Source organism: Hypanus sabinus, chromosome 8, assembly GCF_030144855.1.
Source record: "Hypanus sabinus isolate sHypSab1 chromosome 8, sHypSab1.hap1, whole genome shotgun sequence".
Classification (NCBI taxonomy): Eukaryota; Metazoa; Chordata; class Chondrichthyes; order Myliobatiformes; family Dasyatidae; genus Hypanus; species Hypanus sabinus.
Genome location: NC_082713.1, coordinates 152121428 through 152141025, shown reverse-complemented (window position 1 = coordinate 152141025; position 19598 = coordinate 152121428).

The following is a 19598-nucleotide window of genomic DNA, read 5'->3' as shown; positions in this document are numbered from 1 at the left end:
AGAGCAGTACTGCAAGCACTCCTCTGCCTCCCATAACCATACCTTCTTGGTCCTTACAGCTGGTGCTAAAGTCTTTAGTCTCTGCCTGTACACCAGGAACAGGAGTACGGCCTGGAGATTGGACTTTCCAAAGTGCAGCTTTGGGATGGCACGGTAAGTACTTCTGATAGTGATATAACAGTGGTCAACTGTTTTGGGCCTCTGGTTCCATAGATGATACGTTGGAGGTAGTCGTTCAAGACTTCTTCAACTTGGCCTATTTGAGATAGCCCGCAATGATTGGAGGGGTATCAGGGTGCTTTGTTTTCTGACTTCCACGCTGATCATGGTGCTCAGCAACTCCAGTGCCTGCCTGATGTTGGCCGGGGTGGAGCGCCCACCGCTACCAGGACGATGGTGGGAAACTCCCTCAGCAGATGAAATGGATGACACTTGGCCACTAGGTGTTCCAGGATGGTACAGCAGGATTGAGACGGAACCACCACGTCTGTGCATCACAAAACATTATTCATGAAACATGCTCCAGTTCCTTTACCTTTAAAGAGTCAGCTGTCTTGTCTTTATGGTGGGATTGTGATGCATTCAGGCTGCAAGTGGGCTTCAGAACTCCATACCAGATACCCCCGTCCAATAGGAGCATTTGAGCACATTTCAGGATGACAGGAATCCAGTGATCTCAGGTAAGTGCAGGCGGTATCTGCACTTACATCATGATGCACCATCAATAACTCACTCTGAGACGTAAAGGCGAGATATCGGCTTTTATTGACTGGAAGAAGGAACAAGCAGTGAGTGACCACCATACTACATCCTGGAGACAGAGAGGCCAAGCTCAGGCCTTGATCGCCTTTATACCGGGGTCTGTGGGAGGAGCCACAGGAGCAGTCAGCAGGGGGCGTGTCCAGATAGGCACAGGTAGTTCACCACACATCAATAAGAACTGCCTGGAGGCGCTTTAGCAGTGCCATCCCACTGTTCACTGATGATTAAGTTCATTTTTATGAAGCTCACTGCAATTCTGTTGGTAGTTGTACATGCCCCTCCCTCTGCTGATGACGATGAGACACTGTGTGTGCTGTACAACGCCATCAGTGACTTTCAAACAAAACACCCGATGGCATCTTTATTGTCACTGATGATTTTAACCATGCAAACCCGAAAACAGTCCTGCCTAAATTCCACCAGCATGTTAGTTTTGCTTCCAGAGTTGAAAATACAGGAGATCTGGTTTATCCTAACATACCAGGTGCACATAAAGCAATTCCCCGACCCCACATTGGGCTCTCAGATCACTTACCTATTATGCTAATTCCAGGATTCAAACCAGTTCTGAAGGTGGAGAGAACTAATGTCAGATGTATCAGTAATACAGTGGAGTAAAGGGAATTACGGAGGCACGAGAGAGGGGTTCGCAGGAATGGATTGGAAAAGAACACTGCAAAGCAGCAAAGACTGGAATTTCTGGAAGTAATTTGGAAGGCACAGAAAATACACATCCCAAAGAGGAAGAAGTATTCTAAAGTACGGTAACACAAACGTGGCTAAAAAGCCAACATAAAAACCAAAGAGTGGGCATATAATAGAGCAAAAAAATTAGTGTGAAGTTAGAGGATTGGGAATTTTTTAAGTACCATATGAAGGCAACCAAAAACATCATTAAGAAGGTAAAGAGAAATAGATAGAGTGGATGTTAGATACTGGAAAGCAAAGCTGGAGAGATAGTAAAGGGGCAACAATGAAATGGCTGACAAACTGAAAAAGTATTCTGTATCAGTCTTCACTGTGGAAGATACTAGCAGTATGGTGGAAGTTCCAGGTGTCAGAGGTCACGAAGTCTGTTAAGTTACTATTACTAGAGAGAAGTTTTTTTTGGAAACTGAAAGGTTTGAAGGTAGAAGATGTGAAGATGGTGTGCACCCCAGGGTTCTGACGAAACTGCGGAGGCATTAGTAATGATCTTTCAAGAATCACTAGATTCTGGATTGGTTCCAGAATACTGGGAAATTGCATATGTCACTCCACTCTTCAAGAAGGGAGAGAGGTGGAAGAAAATAAACTATAGGCCAGTGAGTCTGATCTCAGTAGTAGGGAAGCTGTTGGAGTCAATTATCAAGGATGAGGTCTCGGGGTACCTGGAGGCACATGATAAAATAGACCATAGTCAGCATGGTTTCCTCAAGGGAAAATCTTGCCTGAAAAGTCTACTGGATTTCTTTGAAGAAATAACAAGGAGGATAGACAAAGGAGAATCAGTTGATATTGTGTATTTGGATTTTCAGAAGGCCTTTGACAAGTTGCCACACATAAGACTGTTTAACAAACTATGAGGCAATGGTAGTACAGGAAAGATTCTAGCATGGATAAAACAGTGACTGATTGGCAGGAGGCAAAGAGTGCAAATGAAGGGAGCCTTTTCTGGATGGCTGCTGGTGACTAGTGGTCAAGAGTCTGTGTTGTCAATGATTTGGATGTTGGAATTGATGGCTTTGTTGTGATGTTGCAGATGATACAAAGATAGGTGGAGAGTTGGTAGCTTTGAGGAAGTGAAGAGGCTTCAAAAGGACAGACTGATTAGGATAATGGGCAAAGAAATGGCAGATGGAATACAGTATCAGCAAGTGTATGGTCATGCATTTTGGTACAAGAAATGAAAAGGTTGACTATTTTATGAATGGAGAGGAAATACAAAGATCTGAGGTGCCAAGGGGTTGGATGGCCTTGTGAAAGGATTCTCTAAAGATTAATACGCAGGTTGAGTCTGTGGTGAGGAAGGTGTTAGCATTCATTTCAGAAGGACTAGATTATAAAAGCAAGGATGTAATGCTGAGACTTTATAAAGCACTGGAGAGGCCTCACTTAGAGTTTTGTGAGCAGCTTTGAGCTGAAACTGGAGAGGGTTCAAAGGAGGTTCATGAAAATGATTCCAGGATAAAACAGCTTGTTATATGAAGAGCGTTTGATGCTTCTGGGCCTGTATTCACTGGAATTTAGAAGAATGAGGGGTGACCTAATTGAAACCTGTCGAATGGTGAAAGGCCTTGATAGAGTGGATGTGGAGAGGATGTTTTCTATGGTGGGAGTGTCTAAGACCAGAGGGGACAGCTTCAAAATAACAGGGAGTCTTTTTAGAATGGAGATGAGTAGGAATTCCTTTAGCCAGAGAGTGGTGAATCTGTGAAATTGGTTATCACAGGCAGCTGTGGAGGCCAAGTATTTATGTATATTTATGGCACAGGTTGATAGATTCTTGATTGGTCAGGCTATGAGGGGATATAGGAAGAAGACAGGAGATTGGGGCTGAGAGGAAAAATGGATCGGCCATGATGAAATAGCGGAACAGATTTGATAGGCCTAATAGCTTAATTCTGCTCCTATATCTTATGATCTTATGGACTTAAAACCCGGCCTGAGGGGGCAACCTCAGCATTGCAGGACTGCTTTGAAAACATGAAATGGAGAATGTTCAGGGAGGCTGTTACCTATGGCAACCACATTAGCATCAAGGATTCTGTGACCAGCTACATAGAGAAGTGTACTGAGGATGTTACCTTCATGAAACTCGGCTGGGTGAGAGCAAATCAAAAGCCATGGCTTTCTGTAGAGATCCCCGCATGGCTGAGGGGTTGTGATGCTGCTGTTAGATCGGGGGACATGACAGCTCTCAGGAATGCAAGAACTGTGCCTTCCTGCTCCATCAGAAAGGCAGAATGGGAGCATTCTCAGAGAATATACAGCCAGAGAGACGAGGCGCATGTGGCAGGGAATTCAGAGGATTACGTACTGCAAGTCTGTCCTGTCAGTGACCAGGATACCTCACTGCCTGGCAGGCTGAATGTCTTTTATGCCTGGTTTGATGCACAGAACCATGTGCTGCTCCCTGGGGGAGCGGACACTCAATCTGGCTGATCCTGAGTCAAGGAAAACCCTGGCCTGTCTCAACCCTTGCAAAGCTGTGGGGCCTGATAATATACCGTGTTGAGTTCTGAAAGACTACACAGCCCAGCTAACTGAGGTACTAACAGATATATTCAACATCTCTCTGGAACAGTCCATTGTCCCCTTTGTTTTTAAGGTGACAACCATCATTGCAGTGCCAAAGAAGGTGACAGAAACCTACCTAAATGATTATCATCCAGTGGCATTAACATCAACTATTATGAAATGCCTTGAGCGGCTGGTCATGGAGCACAATGAAGCCTTTCTCCCAGCTACACTGGACCCTTTCCAGTTTGCATATTGCTCGAATCGATCAATTGACGATGCAATAGTCTCTGCCTCCAATCTGTCCTGTTCCACCTGGAAAATGGAGTCTTATATGCAGGCTGCAGTTTATAGGCCAGTTTGGCATTTAACACCATCATACTAGAAAAAAACGGTGTGAAAATTGTCCTCTTTGGGTGTCCACACCTCACTGTGTAAGTGAATCCTAGTCTTCTTAACAGAAAGGCCACAGTCGGTCCATCTAGCCCCTTTACGCTGAGCACAGGATTGTGAGCTCAGCCTGCTGCAGTTCACACTGAAGAAACATGACTGCGTCAGCTCAAACCATGTCAACAAGTTTATAGATGACGCATCAGTGGCTGGTCTCATCAACAACGATGATGACATGGAGAACAGAGAGGAAGTGGGGCAGCTGGTGGACTAGTGTAGGAAGAGCCACCCAAGTCTGGAGAAGACCAAGGAAATCATTATGGACTTCAGGAAGGTGCAGGTGAACCACCCCCTCTTCAAATACATGGTTCTCCTATAGAGAGAGTTGAGTGCACCAAGTTCCCGGGAGTTTACATCACGGATGACCTCACCTGGTCCCTTATTATCACCTCCCTGAACAAGAAGGCACAGCAGCACCTCCACTTCCTAAGGAGATACAGGCAAGCGAGGCTCCCACCCCAATCTTAACTGACTTTAATATGAGCATCATTGAGAGTGTCCTGACAAGTTGCATATCTGTCTGGTCTGGGAGCAGCCAAGCATCTGACCAGAAGTCCCAACAAATGACTGCGAGAATGGCTGAGAGGATCATAGAGGTCTTCCTACCACACATTGAGGACATTTATCAGGAGCACTGCGTACGCAGAGCCCTTATCAAGGATCCCACCATCCACCCAGCATCCTCTTTGACTTTCTACCATCAGGCAGGAGACTCTGATGTATAAAGCCAAGAATGGTCAGGATGGGAAACAGTTTCTTCCCTCAGATCAATAGGCTTCTGAACTCCCTGCCACATCATATTTGAAGTGTTACTGGTTAATCTGTTCTGTACTCTATAATATTTAATTTATGTACTTTACTTTGTTTATTTATGTGTAAGTCATCTGTAGATTTTATCCTTCATTTCCAAAGTTCTTGTGTGTTATGTGTGCTATAGCCCTTTACACTCTGGTTCATAGAAACGTTGTCTCATTGGATGATATACATGTATATAGTTAAATGACAATAAACTTGACTTGACTTGCAACGTTATGCCCAAAATGGCAAGGGTTAGCCATGTTTCCATGATGCAAAGTACACAGTAGTGTCCCTTTTCTCTGCAATCTCACTCTCAGTTTTTCAATTTTACACGCACCAGCGGGATAGTTGGGATCTAAGGTGTCTGTGTTTCAATCATACCTGCAGACCAGCCACTTTCCACACTTCTGCTTTCTTAAAGGGGAACTGCACCTGCAACCCAAGAATGCTGATTTTGAGCATCGATAGGGTTTCAAACTTCTTAAAATGATGTTACTTACTGCAGTTCCCATGGTTATAACAATGGATTTCAGCTGTAATAGTCCTAACTGGGAATATTTATTGATTCCCATTAGAGCAGTAGGCAAAGCATCACCACTTATCGTTACCATCTGAAGGGGCCATCTTAAGCCAAGTTTCCACTGTTATATTGGAGCACCTTATTTGTTGATCCTTTAAAATTCATTCCATAGTTCCACAGACTATTTAAAACTTGCCTGTTAAAGCAAAGTGAGATTGCAGTGGCACAGCAGGAGAGGAAGTCTTTCAGAAATTAATATACACACTTGCTTCACCAGTTGATAACAGGAAAGGACTTCCTCGTGGAACCTCTGCCGAATGGCTCCTTCCTATGTTTTGGAACTTTATTTGGTAATATGAAGTATCAGCTTCACCCTCAATATGGAGTGGGGCGGGAAGCAATGTGGAGCTCCACCCTGTCGGCTCACTGAAGCTTGCAAAGCCTTAGGTTGGAACTTGGGTGAGTGTAGCAGCAGCAGGTGCCTGTGATTCTACAGGAGAGTGGAGACCAGGAGGAGAAATGCAGCTTTTTGTATTACCTACAGCACGGAAATCTAAACATCGGGAGGCCAAAAGGCACATGGGGTAGTAACACTTGAAATTAACTGCTGAAAGAGCCTCTGGACATTGTACCTACGCCTTGCTTGTGACTGTCAATGTCTCCACGATGTTCAGCCTTTTCATCTCTGGATCCTTCTGTCACATTTTACAGGCAACAAGCATTGGCCAGGCGCTTTATGGCTTGAGTTATGGAATTAAGTGCATATATGTTATCACATACCCTTGGGATTCATTTTCTGGCAGGCATTTGCGACAAAAATAGAAATTCAATAGGATTTTATGAAAAACTCTACATAAACAGACGAACAACTGATGTGCAAAAGTCAAGCACTGAGGGAAAAAAAACAGAACAAGAGATGGATATTGGTGCAGAGTATCAACCCAAAAACATCAGCATCTTCTTTCCAGCTACACATGCTGCAAGACTGCGAGAAGAACTTGGGAAGTCAGGCAGTATCTACGAAGGAGAATAAACTGTTGACATTTCATTCCACAATCCTTCATCAGGACAAGGATGTTGCCCGAGTTCCTCCAACTCACTTATGAAACCACCCCTGGGTCCTAGGTAGCAATCATAATCTCAGCGCTCAGTTGAAATCTGACAAAACCCGGAAAGGCATCCCAATTAATACAAGTTTCACAAGATAGAAATAGACAAAACTCTTTGATCTTTTGTTCTCAAACTATTAACTCAGCCTGGTTTCTTCCAGTCGAACAGCACGTGTTCATTAACACTGTATTCAGCATACCCTCATAAATCAATTAGATATTTTAATGTTCACTCTTCATCCATTAACCCACCAATGTTTTGGACACAACATTTTTCGGACTTGCAAAAGAATGTTAATATTACATGGAAGCAATAAGCCCAAATCCAAAAAAGTATCCTTCAAGCCAAATTGACAAACATTCACATTTTAATGGTGCCTGAGACTAAGAAAAAATACAGTTGTTACAAGCAAACATTCTACAGATATTAATAGCGTTTACAGACACCCTGTAATGATTACCCACCATCAGACATACAGACTAAGCATACTAAGAGTTCAGAAAGAGTTAAATTGTTATTTTGAACTGTTTAGACATTTATCCAATGTTTTAAAAATTTTTAATTACACATTGAAAATTGAATAATTTAGAATCCAGTCAAACCTGATTCTTGGTAAGTTAGATGAGACAATTCGAAGAAAACTTAATTAGTAAAGATACTGCCTGACCTGCTGAATCTTTATAGCTTTTTCCGCATTTTCTTCAGGAATATCAATATTTTGAAATCTGTCACAATTTTGGAAAATAAGTCAAACATTTTAGAGGTTGCTGACAGTCAATCCACTATGCCTGTTCTAAAATGTCTTTCCCTCATTTTTAAAAATAATTTTAACAGGAAACTTAAGCTTTTTATATATACTGTGTATATATTATTTTACACCTTTATGATAAGGAACAAGAATTCTTATTGAAAAATAATAACACGCACAAAATGCTGGAGGAACTCAGCAAGCCTACCAGCATCTATGGAAAAGAGTACAGTCAACGTTTCAGGCTGAGGCCCTTCATTGGGACTGCCTGGCCTGCTGAGTTTCTCCAGAATTTTGTGTGTGATACTTGGATTTCCATCATCTGAAAATGTTCTCTTGTTTGGGAAAAATAAGAATAATAATAATGTGTGGAGGAATAAGGAAGGTTTATTTCAGAAGTAGGTCCAATGTTTACAAGTTTTTTTACAGGGGACTGGATTTTTGGGAAATGCAATTTCATTAGTGGAAATTAACTCTCATAAATCCAGAAAAATCATTTAATATATGTAAATCTATTCAGCTTCAAAGAATATTTAGCACATATATCACCTTGACTACAGAGTTTGTGATGACATTTGGCACTTCAGTTGACAAATATAAGCTCCAACTAACGTGAAGCCACTTTTTTGTGTATGTCTGTTTATGCACATGACTGTGATAAGCCTGTTGTAGAAGACAGAAAATGTGCTGGATCCTCAGTCCACCAGGCAGCACCTGCCCAGAAAGAAACCTGAAAAAGCAGGGTTTTGTTAGGGGATTAGCAGCGGGATGTCTCAATATTTGACCTAGGCACATGAGTCAGAACCCCACTACTCCAGGGGAGGACTTTGAATACATATAATTAAATAATTTTGGATTGAAAATGCATTATTTTTAATTGCCATTAATCTACTGAATTGTCATTAAATTTTGTCTGGTTTACGAATGGCCTTCGGGATAAAATTGATCATTTTCACTCTATCTACTCTCTATTATGTAACTCTAGACCCAGAAATGTGGTGGAATCGTAATTGTTCAGTGTTTTTTCTACTAAGTTCCATTGTTAGTTGGGTAAGTGCTATTACGTACCCCGTAACTGGGTCACTTACCAGCAAAGATAGAGAGGTCCGTTGAAGTCTGATGGTACTATTTTTAACAGTATTTATTGATAAAAATACACAAAAATAACATCGATGCAAACATACAGATAATATACATCATCAATACTAAATCTAAAAGCGCAGGTATAATGATAATCAATAAGAAATAGCTCTATCGTTGTCTAGGGGATAATGTATTGTCCGATGGAAATATAAAAGTCACTCAAGTTCATTCAAGCTGCAGCTTTTTCGTTGGAGAGAAAGACGGATGTTTAACTTGCCCATTCCTTTTATGATGTCAATCCTTCGAGAGTCGTTGGGGGCTGATTTCCCCTTTTTTGTTAGCTAAAACCGTGCTTCCGTGGTAAAGGCCCACCGATTCCGAGGCAAATGGAAAAGGATGCTCGTGGGCTTTTCCACCGGCTTTCGCTATTGCGCTGTTACAGGAGTTCTAGCATTTCTTCTGGTGCGTCTGAGGGGCTGTTCCCCAGACCCTCTTTTATCCTGACTCACAGGGTTTCAGATGTCAATCAGGTTGGGATGATGCAATCTCTCCACCAACCTCCCCCTCGGTTCATTGCCTGGTGCTTCGATGAATCGTACAGCACTCAATACACAACTCCGTCTCCAAGAGATAATGGCCATTAACCGTGGCTTTGTCTCTCGGAGGCCCAGGACACATTCCAAACATTGAGGAATCTGCGTGTCTCTCTCTCATTTCCTGGGTCTCCTGACCCGAATCAATAGCGATCCTGCGATTCTCAAAAAGGAGGAGGCCACAGGCGTAACAGTGCAATAAATGCTGATCTTGCCAGTGACGTCCATGTTGTGAACCGGACCTGACATATTGAGGTATGAATTTATATCAGACTACAGCAGATGGGGATTGTAGATAATCAATTAAATCTGGATTAGAAAAATTATCTGTGATGAAGACTGGTAAGTTTCTAGAGTGTTGCAAAATGTTATCTGTTTTCTAATGTAAAGGGGGTTTCTTTTTTTCTTTGTTACTGTTGGGAAAGGGTTTCCTTTTGTTAACTAGCAGGAATGCTAATTTACTGATAACGAGAATGGTATTCCTTTGTAAACCAAATGGGGATTAATGTTCTTTCTTCTGAGTCTGTAAGCTTTTGTTGACGGGCTTTTGGGCAGATCGGCGCGAGGGGGTCGAGGGAGAGGACGCAATGCTCTAAGCTGGGCGAGGATCGGACCCCAAAGGGGGGTCCGAGGCCGGGAGATTCTCCGAGGAGCGGTGGGGGGGAATGAAGCTAGATGTGCTTGGTTGACCACTCGGAGGGTCCTGAGCTGTTTGGAGAGTCGAGGAGTTCGGAGGGTCCTGAGCTGCGAGTCGAGGAGTTCGGAGGGGATCGAATGGTGGCCAGAAGACTTCAGTAATTGAGCTCCAATGGTTGTGCACGAAGTGGTTTAGACTTTGATAAGTTTGGCGCCTTTTCTTTAATTTTCTCTTCATATATACTGTATCGTTATTAATCACTTAGTTATAGTAACCTTTATAAATTGTACTCATTTAATCGCATATGGTGTACTGTCTGGTTTTGGGCGAGGCGGGGACATCACACAGCATCCACACCAGCTGATTACCCAGTTTGGCGGGGCCGAAGGCTGCTCCCCCTAGACAAGAACGAGCTGAGCGAGCCTGAGGCGACCCAGGGAGTTACACTAATATTTAGAGAAAAAGTCTTCCCTTCAGACTCACAACAGAACCTGAAATAGCACGGACTGTGACTCCACTCAGGGCCAATTAGAAAAGTATAATAAATTCTGTTTTTGCCAGCATTAGTAACACCCTGTGAATGAATAAAGTATATTTACTATATAACTCACCATATCATTAAAGTTATAGCACAAGGACAACAAAACATTCAAGTTCATCTGAGGTGCAACAGTCTAAATGGACTCAAGTTTCCACAACACGTACTGCACTGTCGAGTAGAAACTGGGTTGTGTTTCCCTATTTCAAACACATAAACTGCTTTGCTACTTAAAATAACACATTAACATTCCGCTTCAAATCACACCTCAATTCTGCCTTGTAGTATTTGCATTCTGATTGCACTAACTTTTCTAAACAGCAAACAACCTAATCCCATTCTGGAATAAATTTGTCTTCCAATAGCCCACAAAATGTTGTCACAGTGAATAGCACAATTTCATTGCAGCCTTGATTTGAAAGAAATGTGTATTCTCAGTTGCTACAACCCTTATTTAGTTCCAATAAATCTTGCTTGATGAGACTTTGGATAGTTCTAGTTATGTATTTTGGTCCACTTTGATGTGTGGCTGTTGACTGGAATGGAGCCATGATCAGGAATCCATCTGAAGAATGAAAGAGGTATTATGTTGAGTAGAGGGGAGTCTACACAGCCATGTGTAAAATTAAGTTATTTATGGAATGAGTAGCAAAAAGGTCATTCAGTGACAATACGTCTGATATTTCCATATGGGCGAACCCTTTGGAGTGCTGATTGTTTTAAAAACGTTCTTTCGATCTTTTTCTTCAATATGGTTTGGATCTTTTTCTTTCCTTTATTGGACCGTCAAGTTGGCTCAGTTTCATTTCCCTTCAGGCACAATCCGTTTTTGTCCTGCACATGTCCAATCTCAGCACTTTTCTTTGGCACTATTCCCATTTAATTTTCTGGCACAGGCTATTTTTAACCATGCTTAAATCAGTCTGATTGTAATTTATAGCAGATTATTGACGTTAAGGCCCATGTTAAAGCTGATTCATTAACGACCAATTGAATGATCTACATGCAGTCACTTAAGTTTGTTCTGCTTTTTCATGGGATCAATTTAAACATTGACTTGCAAGATTACTATTAACAAACATTGGGCATAATGTTTTTGTCTACCTACAGGAATACAAATACATTTTCACGAGTGTGAGTCAGTTTTTACCATGGGTTAATTACTGCCATCTAATATTCATTATTTTCCATGTGAATCCAATATGTCCTCTGATTGCATCTGTATCAAGTCATAACACTTACTTTTCTTTTTGCAAAGCCCAGATAGCAGTGACATTAGTTAATGGTTAGTTTTAATGGAAAGCACACTACATGGAGCTACCTTTTAGAAACAAAGTAGGTCACAAAAATAAAGGAAAAAGACTGACTAAAAGTTAAATCTCTTTCAATGTGACACATTGCATCCACACAATAAAATTATTACCTCTGTCAAAAAGTCACTTAATATCTAGGATAGACTGTAACTGAAGGTTTGCTGCTGTAGCAGAACACCAACCCCGTTTATCATATTGGTATTTCTATCGGTTCAAGCATACGCCCATGACTGTGGTCATCTTGGAGGATACAGAAAAGCCTATTACTGACTCCACTGATGACTGTCTGCTGGCTTCAGGCTTGCTTTGGCAAAACAAAAGCAGAATGAGGAAGTAGAATCGCACTGGAATAATTATTCATACACTGGATTAATGATAAACAAGTAACCTTCACCACTAGATCTACTGCAAATTACAGCTAAACTTCATCTGTGCACCCTAGTGTACTAATTGTAGCATGGAATTTCAAGCATATTCATTGGGTGTATTAGGGAGATTAAGGTAGCTGTACTGGTTACAGCTATTGGAATGCAACCTGAAGTTCCCACAAACATAATTGGAAGTTATTGCATACCTTTGGTAAAGTTTGGTAAAGTTAATAACCATATAACAATTACAGCACGGAAACAGGCGATCTCGGCCCTTCTAGTGCATGCCGAACACTTACTCTCACCTAGTCCCACTGACCCGCACTCAGCCCATAACCCTCCATTCCTTTCCTGTCCATATACCTATCCAGTTTTACTTTAAATGACAATACCAAACCTGCCTCTACCACTTCTACTGGAAGGTCGTTCCACACAGCTACCACTCTCTGAGTAAGGAAATTCCCCCACGTGTTACCCTTTAACTTTTGCCCCTAACTCTCAACTTATGTCCTCTTGTTTGAATCTCCCCTACTCTCAATGCGAAAAGGCTAGCATGTCAACTCTATCTATCCCCCTCATAATTTTAAATACCTCTATCAAGTCCCCCCTCAACCTGCTATGCTCCAAAGAATAAAGACCTAACTTGTTCAATCTTTCCCTGTAACTTAGGTGCTGAAACCCAGGTAACATTCTAGTAAATCTTCTCTGTACTCTCTGTATTTTGTTGACATCTTTCCTATAATTCAGTGACCAGAAATGTACACAATACTCCAAATTCAGCCTTACCAATGCCTTGTACAGTTTTAACATTACATCCCAACTCCTATACTCAATGCTCTGATTTATAAAGGCCAACATACCAAAAGCTTTCTTCACCACCCTATCCACATGAGATTCCACCTTCAGGGAAATATGCACCATTATTCCTAGATCACTCTGATCTACTGCATTCTTCAATGCCCTACCATTTACCATGTATGTCCTATTTGGATTATTCCTACCAAAATGTAGCACCTCACACTTATCAGCATTAAACTCCATCTGCCATCTTTCAGCCCACTCTTCTAACTGGCCTAAGTCTCTCTGCAAGTTTTTATTACTTCATTATCCACAACGCCACCTATCTTAGTATCATCTACATAATTACTAATCCAATTTACCACCCCATCATCCAGATCATTAATGTATATGACAAACAACATTGGACCCAGTACAGATCCCTGAGGCACTCCACTAGTCACCGGCCTCCAACCTGATAAACAGTTATCCACCACTACTCTCTGGCATCTCTCATCCAGCCACTGTTGAATCCATTTTACTACTTCAATATTAATACCTAATGATTGAACCTTCCTAACTAACCTTCCATGCGGAACCTTGTCAAAGGCCTTATTGAAGTCTATATAGACAACATCCACTGCCTTACCCTCGTCAACTTTCCTCGTAACCTCTTCAAAAAATTCAATAAGATTTGTCAAACATGACCTTCCACACACAAATCCATGTTGACTATAAACAAGAAATCGCAGTGCACTCACAATTTCTAAATAGTATGCCAACGCTGGAAGAAAACTTACTGTTCTCACATTCAAGGTCAAGGTTAGTAACATCACGCCTTGTAGAATCAGAAACTCAGTACTGATCCTGACCTCTGGCAATGCTTGTGTTAAGTTTCAATGATTTCTCTGTAACCATGTGAGTTTTCTCTAGGTCCTCCAGTTTCCCCTCACATCTCAAAGACTTGCTGGCTGTAAAATTAACTGGCCATTGTAAATTCCACCAGTGTAAGTGAGTGATGGGGGAATCAGAGGGAATTAATGAGCTCACGAGTGAAAATCGGCTATTGGGAAATACATGGGGAAATGGGAGTGACGAGACTGCTCTGAGAGCTGTCATCACCTCAGTGGACTGAATGGCTTCATTTTGTGTCATATGTGAGAAGCTGCATTACCAGGCCTGCATTTTATCCCCTACATTACATCTACTCCACTCCAAATCTCAATCAGTACTCTATGGGTACTGAGCCTCTACACCACTCAGGAGCAATGTCACCTTCTCTACCAGAGTAAGAGTCTCAGCAGCAGAGCCCAGTGGCCACCTAAGTGTAGAATCTTACTTCCAAGACATTTTGCTCCTGGGCCAGGTAGATATTGGCCAGACATTTTGGAAAGACTCTTGGAGAATAAGTCCCCAAACCCAGAGCTCATTCCCCTCTCCAGCCTCTGCCTCCAAGTCTCATTGGGCACCTTTTCTTCTTCAAGTTTATGCTGAAAGCCTATTGAACACCCCTTAAATTCAAAATCTCACCTGATGAAATATTATATACACAGCAAAGAACTCTCGAAGAGCTTCAGCTTCTATTCAACAGCCAATATTTAATAATGAGGTGTTTCTTGTCACTTAGTGTGTATTGCCCATGTGGAGATCACATTTGGCAATAGAGGAATCGACGTAGCCCAATTTAGCAGGCAAGTCCCAAATCAGCACCTGAACCACTTATTCAATTTTCATTTCTATAATGTCTTCAATACAGAAAATAAACCCACAGGAGGGTTACTGAACAAGATAACATTTACAGATAACTTTCAGATCCTTAAGGATAAGGATAAGACTGGACCTTGGATAAGGGGGGGCAGTGGAATGCAAACTTGCAGAAAAGCTATTTACAACTGCAAGAGGCAAGAGCAGTAGCCAGCAGAGTGCAAGTGGCTTTATTGGGTAAGTCCATGTGGGAGTTGTTTAAAGTCAAGCTAGTCAGAATATGGGACCAATGTGTTCCGGTGAGGAAGAAAGACAAAGTTCTGGAACCTGGGTGGCAGGAGAAGTTGCAAATTTAGTCAAGAAGAGAGAAAAGGAAGCATATTTAAGGAAGTTGACATTTTACGCAGCCACAGATGAAATCCTGGAGGACTGAAGAACAGTGATTTTGTTTGTCTATTGAAGAGCAGTAGAGACAAACAAGGAAATTATAGGCAGGTAAATCTTACAAAGCACAGTATCATAGCTGCCAAGCAACTGAGCCCAAAATAATGAAGAGGGTATTGATATTTCACACCCCGAATTTTAAGATATGGTTTTTTTTCCATTCCAGTAAATTCAAATATGTTCCTGTGCACTGTATGTAAAACCAATATTTAAGAACTTCAAGAAACGAAACACAAGCAAATGGGACAAGCCTGGATGAGTAGGCACAGATGAGTTGGGCTTTACAGTCTGCTTCTGTGTCATATGACTCTGAACCTTACATGCAATTGTTAGCAATATTTACAATGTAAATATTCCAAAGCTTATTAGTTAATTCCTACAGAAATTATATAAATGTTTCATAATATGCCATCATTTAAATAATTCAGTTAAATTAACAGAGAAGGATGTGCATTTACTTAAGCACCAGGATGGCCCAAGGAGCTTTGAAACCATTTGAGTACTTCTGGATGAGGTCCCTCTAACACAGAGTACTGTCAAATTCCATCAGTCTCGACTTAAGAGTTATGCTACCTCAAGGCAAGAGGTAAAGTGTTCAAACACTAAAAAATCCAAAGCTCCATTCATTAAAGAGCAGCCTCCTAAGTCAGGAGGTTTTCTTTGTTTCTTTTTCTTTAAGGCCTCTGGCAAACATGAAAAAAATTGAATTGATTGTCATCTGCAGAGCTACAATGAGAAACACACTTGCAGCAGCATCACAGGCGCAGGTATCATACAAGCAGCACGCTCAACGGAAGTATACATGTCTAAGTCACTTTACACGAGAAGGGAAGCCTAGACAGCCCCTTGAACGTACTCCAAGCAAGATAAGCTAGTATCATTTAACTTCAGTTATTAGGGCTCATAGCTCTGAAATACAGTGGATTCTGGTTAACTGGGACACAACAGTACCGGTACATTTTGGTCCAAGTGGCTGCCCCAATTAGCCATGGAAATAGTTAAAAAGGTACAGAAAAGACAAATGACAAATTATGCGTTTAAATGAAATACAGAACAAATTAGAACACCACCACTGCTACGACAGAACAATAAAACTGGGCATTAATTCCTATTAGTTATCGACAGAGGAACTACTTTGATCATTTTCTACTAAAATGGACTTTCTTTGTTCTAATTGCCCCCTTGCTTCCCATTGCTGGTGAATGGTCTCAGCCCAAAATGTCAACTGTTTATTCCCCTTGACAGATGTTGCCTGACCTGCTGAGTTCTTCCAGCAGTTTGTCTAATTTACTCCAAGACTTCCAGATTCCAGCAGAATCTCATGTTTATGATTTGTTCTAATTATGTTTCTTCTTGTAAAGACTGTATAATTAATGTTTAATTTTTAGTTTTATTGTGCATGCTGCTTATATGATACTATGTGCTGGTGATGCTGCTGTAAGTAAGATTTTCATTGCAACTGTGCAAATAACAATAAACTCTTTTTTTTTGTTTGCCAGAGGGCCTTAAAGCATAAGGCAAAGAAAATCTCTTGACTTAGCAGGCTACTCTTTAATGTATGAAGTTTTGGATTTTTTAGCAGTGGTGAAAGAAAGCTGTCACATCCTGCAGGCAGAGACAGCTATTAACCCATATTTCGATTGTCCTACCTCAGGTTCAGTGCCATCTGAATAATTTCAACTACAAGTCTTTTCAAGTAATGGTAGCTACCTTGGTCCATATTTCCAGTTTTCAGGATACCACTCTTTTAAGTATATTACCAATTAATCCTGCTCAAGAGGTGCAGACATTATCTCCTCTTACAAACAGTGCCACTCTCTGAGTACCATTGGCCCCCACATGAGTGTGGACATCAACACTACCAGCAGCTTCCTCAAACCCCGGCACATGCAGTTTGCCGCAAACAAATGGAAATTCTTCTGGCCATTGACTTGTATCCCGGGAGTTTGTGTGACTCCTTCATCCTCAAGTAACCAACGGTGAACCCTTGGCCCAGTTTTTGATAATTTGATCCCTCGGCCAGCAATCAATGTTCAGGAACACAACTGCCTCACACTTAGCAGAGCTGTGTCAAGAAAGGACAGCTTTCGGGATGAAAGCCTGCTGATCCCATTCAGCAGCACTTGCACAACTTCAGGGGCTTCAGATTCAGATCCAGGCCTATCTATCCCATGTACATTGAAACACAGGGAAATGCATGGCTTGCTGTAATAACCAATACACGCAAGCATATGCTAGGCACAGCCCACAAGTGGCGCCACACAATCCAGTGCCAACATAGCATTCCCTCCATGCTTGACGGAACACAGAGCACAACAAAACAGAGCACACCAAGTGAGAAAGTAACAACAGCAAAACAAGCCCCATTCCTCCCTCCACTTCTGGATTTTTGATCAATCTTTGGGCTTTGAACTGGATTTCTTGTTATGTTCTGTAACCTCAAAATTAATTTAATTAAAAGCAAAATAGGAGAGTCCAAAATGAGAGTCTAATTTGTTGTTACTTTAAGCGAGGTGCAAATGTTTCCTGTGGAAGCATCATGACACACGCACTTCATGTATTTTTACATAAAACCATAATGAATTATATAAACAACAAAAAGAGTTAATCAAACAATATACCTAGAATATTACTCAAATATTAAGTACAGTATACCTCAGATTGACCTCCATGCTTTGACATTTGGTATCGATCCAGGACTTGCCGATGATGGAGAAAGAGGAATCTGGATGAGGACCCAACCCAAACTTTAGGCCTTGAATTCCAGACTTACTAATGACGGGACCGGAACACTAGGCCTGGAACTCCAGTCTTGCCAATTCATGCACCTAGAGGGTCACCATCACTCCGCCTGTCACGCGCCTGTAAATACAATCCCAAAACCCACCAATGAATTGCTGCCTGATGGGGGTCACCACCCCTCGCTGGGCGGCCAGGTTGACATCCAGCCAAGTCCACGTTGCTGACCTACACGCGAGCTTCAACTCCGGCCTGTCCTCTAATTTACCCCACATCCCTGTCCCTGTCCCTAAACTCTAACTTGACCACTAACTCCCCTCTCTGTCCCCAAATCGATCCTATGAACCTAATCAAGTCATGAAATTCTGGGTCATTATTCAAGTCATTGAGTCCATAAGGCCATAAAACCATAAGATCATAAGATATAGGAACAGAATTAGGCCCTTAGGCCCATCAAATCTGCTCCATCATTTCATCAAGGCTGATCCAGTTTTTCCTCTTAGTCCCAATCTCCTGCCTTACCCCCACCGCCCTCCCATATCTCCTGAACATTCAAGAAGTTATCAATCTTCAAATATATGGAAAGACTTGGCCTCCACAGTCAATGAATTTTATGAATTCCACAGATTCACTACTCTCTGGCTAAATAAATTCCTGCGCATCTCCATTCCAAAAGGACGCCCCTCTATTCTGAGGCCTTGTCCTCTGGTCTAAAACACTCCACCATTAGGAACATCCTCTTCACATCTACTCTATCAAGGCTTTTTGATAGGTTTCAATTAGGTCACCCCTCATTCTCCTGAATTCCAATCATAACCATAGAAAGTTACAGCACAGAAAGGCCTTCAGCACATCGAGTCAGCACCAACCATTAGCGACACATTTCCACTGATCTCACATTAGCTTCCTTTTTTTAATCAGCTTCTTCACTTTCCCATCAACCACTCCACAATTCTACCACTCACTTACCCACAAAGGGTAATATTCAGTGGCCACCCTATCAAATCACATGCTTCTGAAATATGGTAAGGAACTGGAGAAAGTTACAGAGGAAAGTTTTGCATTTAGGGGATGAACATGCAAACTCCACACGGAGAGCAACTGAGGATTGAACCTGCGTCTCAGATGCCATGAGATAGTGGCTCTACTAGCTGCACCATTGTGTAAAATCCTACATTTTAGGGAAGGAAACCTGATGACCTCATGTGGTGTGGCTTAAATTTGACGGCATTCCCAAAGCTGTGTGTTATCTCAGAATCAGAATCAGGTTTATTATCACCGGCATGTGGCGTGAAATTTGTTAACTTGGCAGCAGCAGTTCAATGCAGTACACGGTAATATAGAAGGAAAAGAAGTGTAAGTAAGTGTATAAATGTATAATAGATAGATTAAAATAGTGCAAAAACAGATGTAATGTATATGTTTTGAAAAGTGAGCTAGTGTTCATGGGTTCAATGTCCATTTAGCAATCTGATGACAGAGAGGAAGAAGCTGTTCCTGAATCGCTGAGTGTGTATCTTCAGGATTCTGTACCTCCTTCCTGACTGTACCAATGAGAAGAGAGCATGCCCTAGGTGACGGCGGTCCTTAATAATGAATGCCACCTTTCTGAGACACTGCTTCTCAAAGATGTCTTGGTTACTACAGAGGCCACTGCCCAAGCAGAAGCTGACTAATTTTACAACTTTCTGTAGCTACTTTTGGTCTCTTTTATTTTGATTACCTTCTTAAATGGCCTGGTAGTCCAATCAGTTGTTGGAATCAAGCCATTTGCATCTAAATTAGTACATTAAAT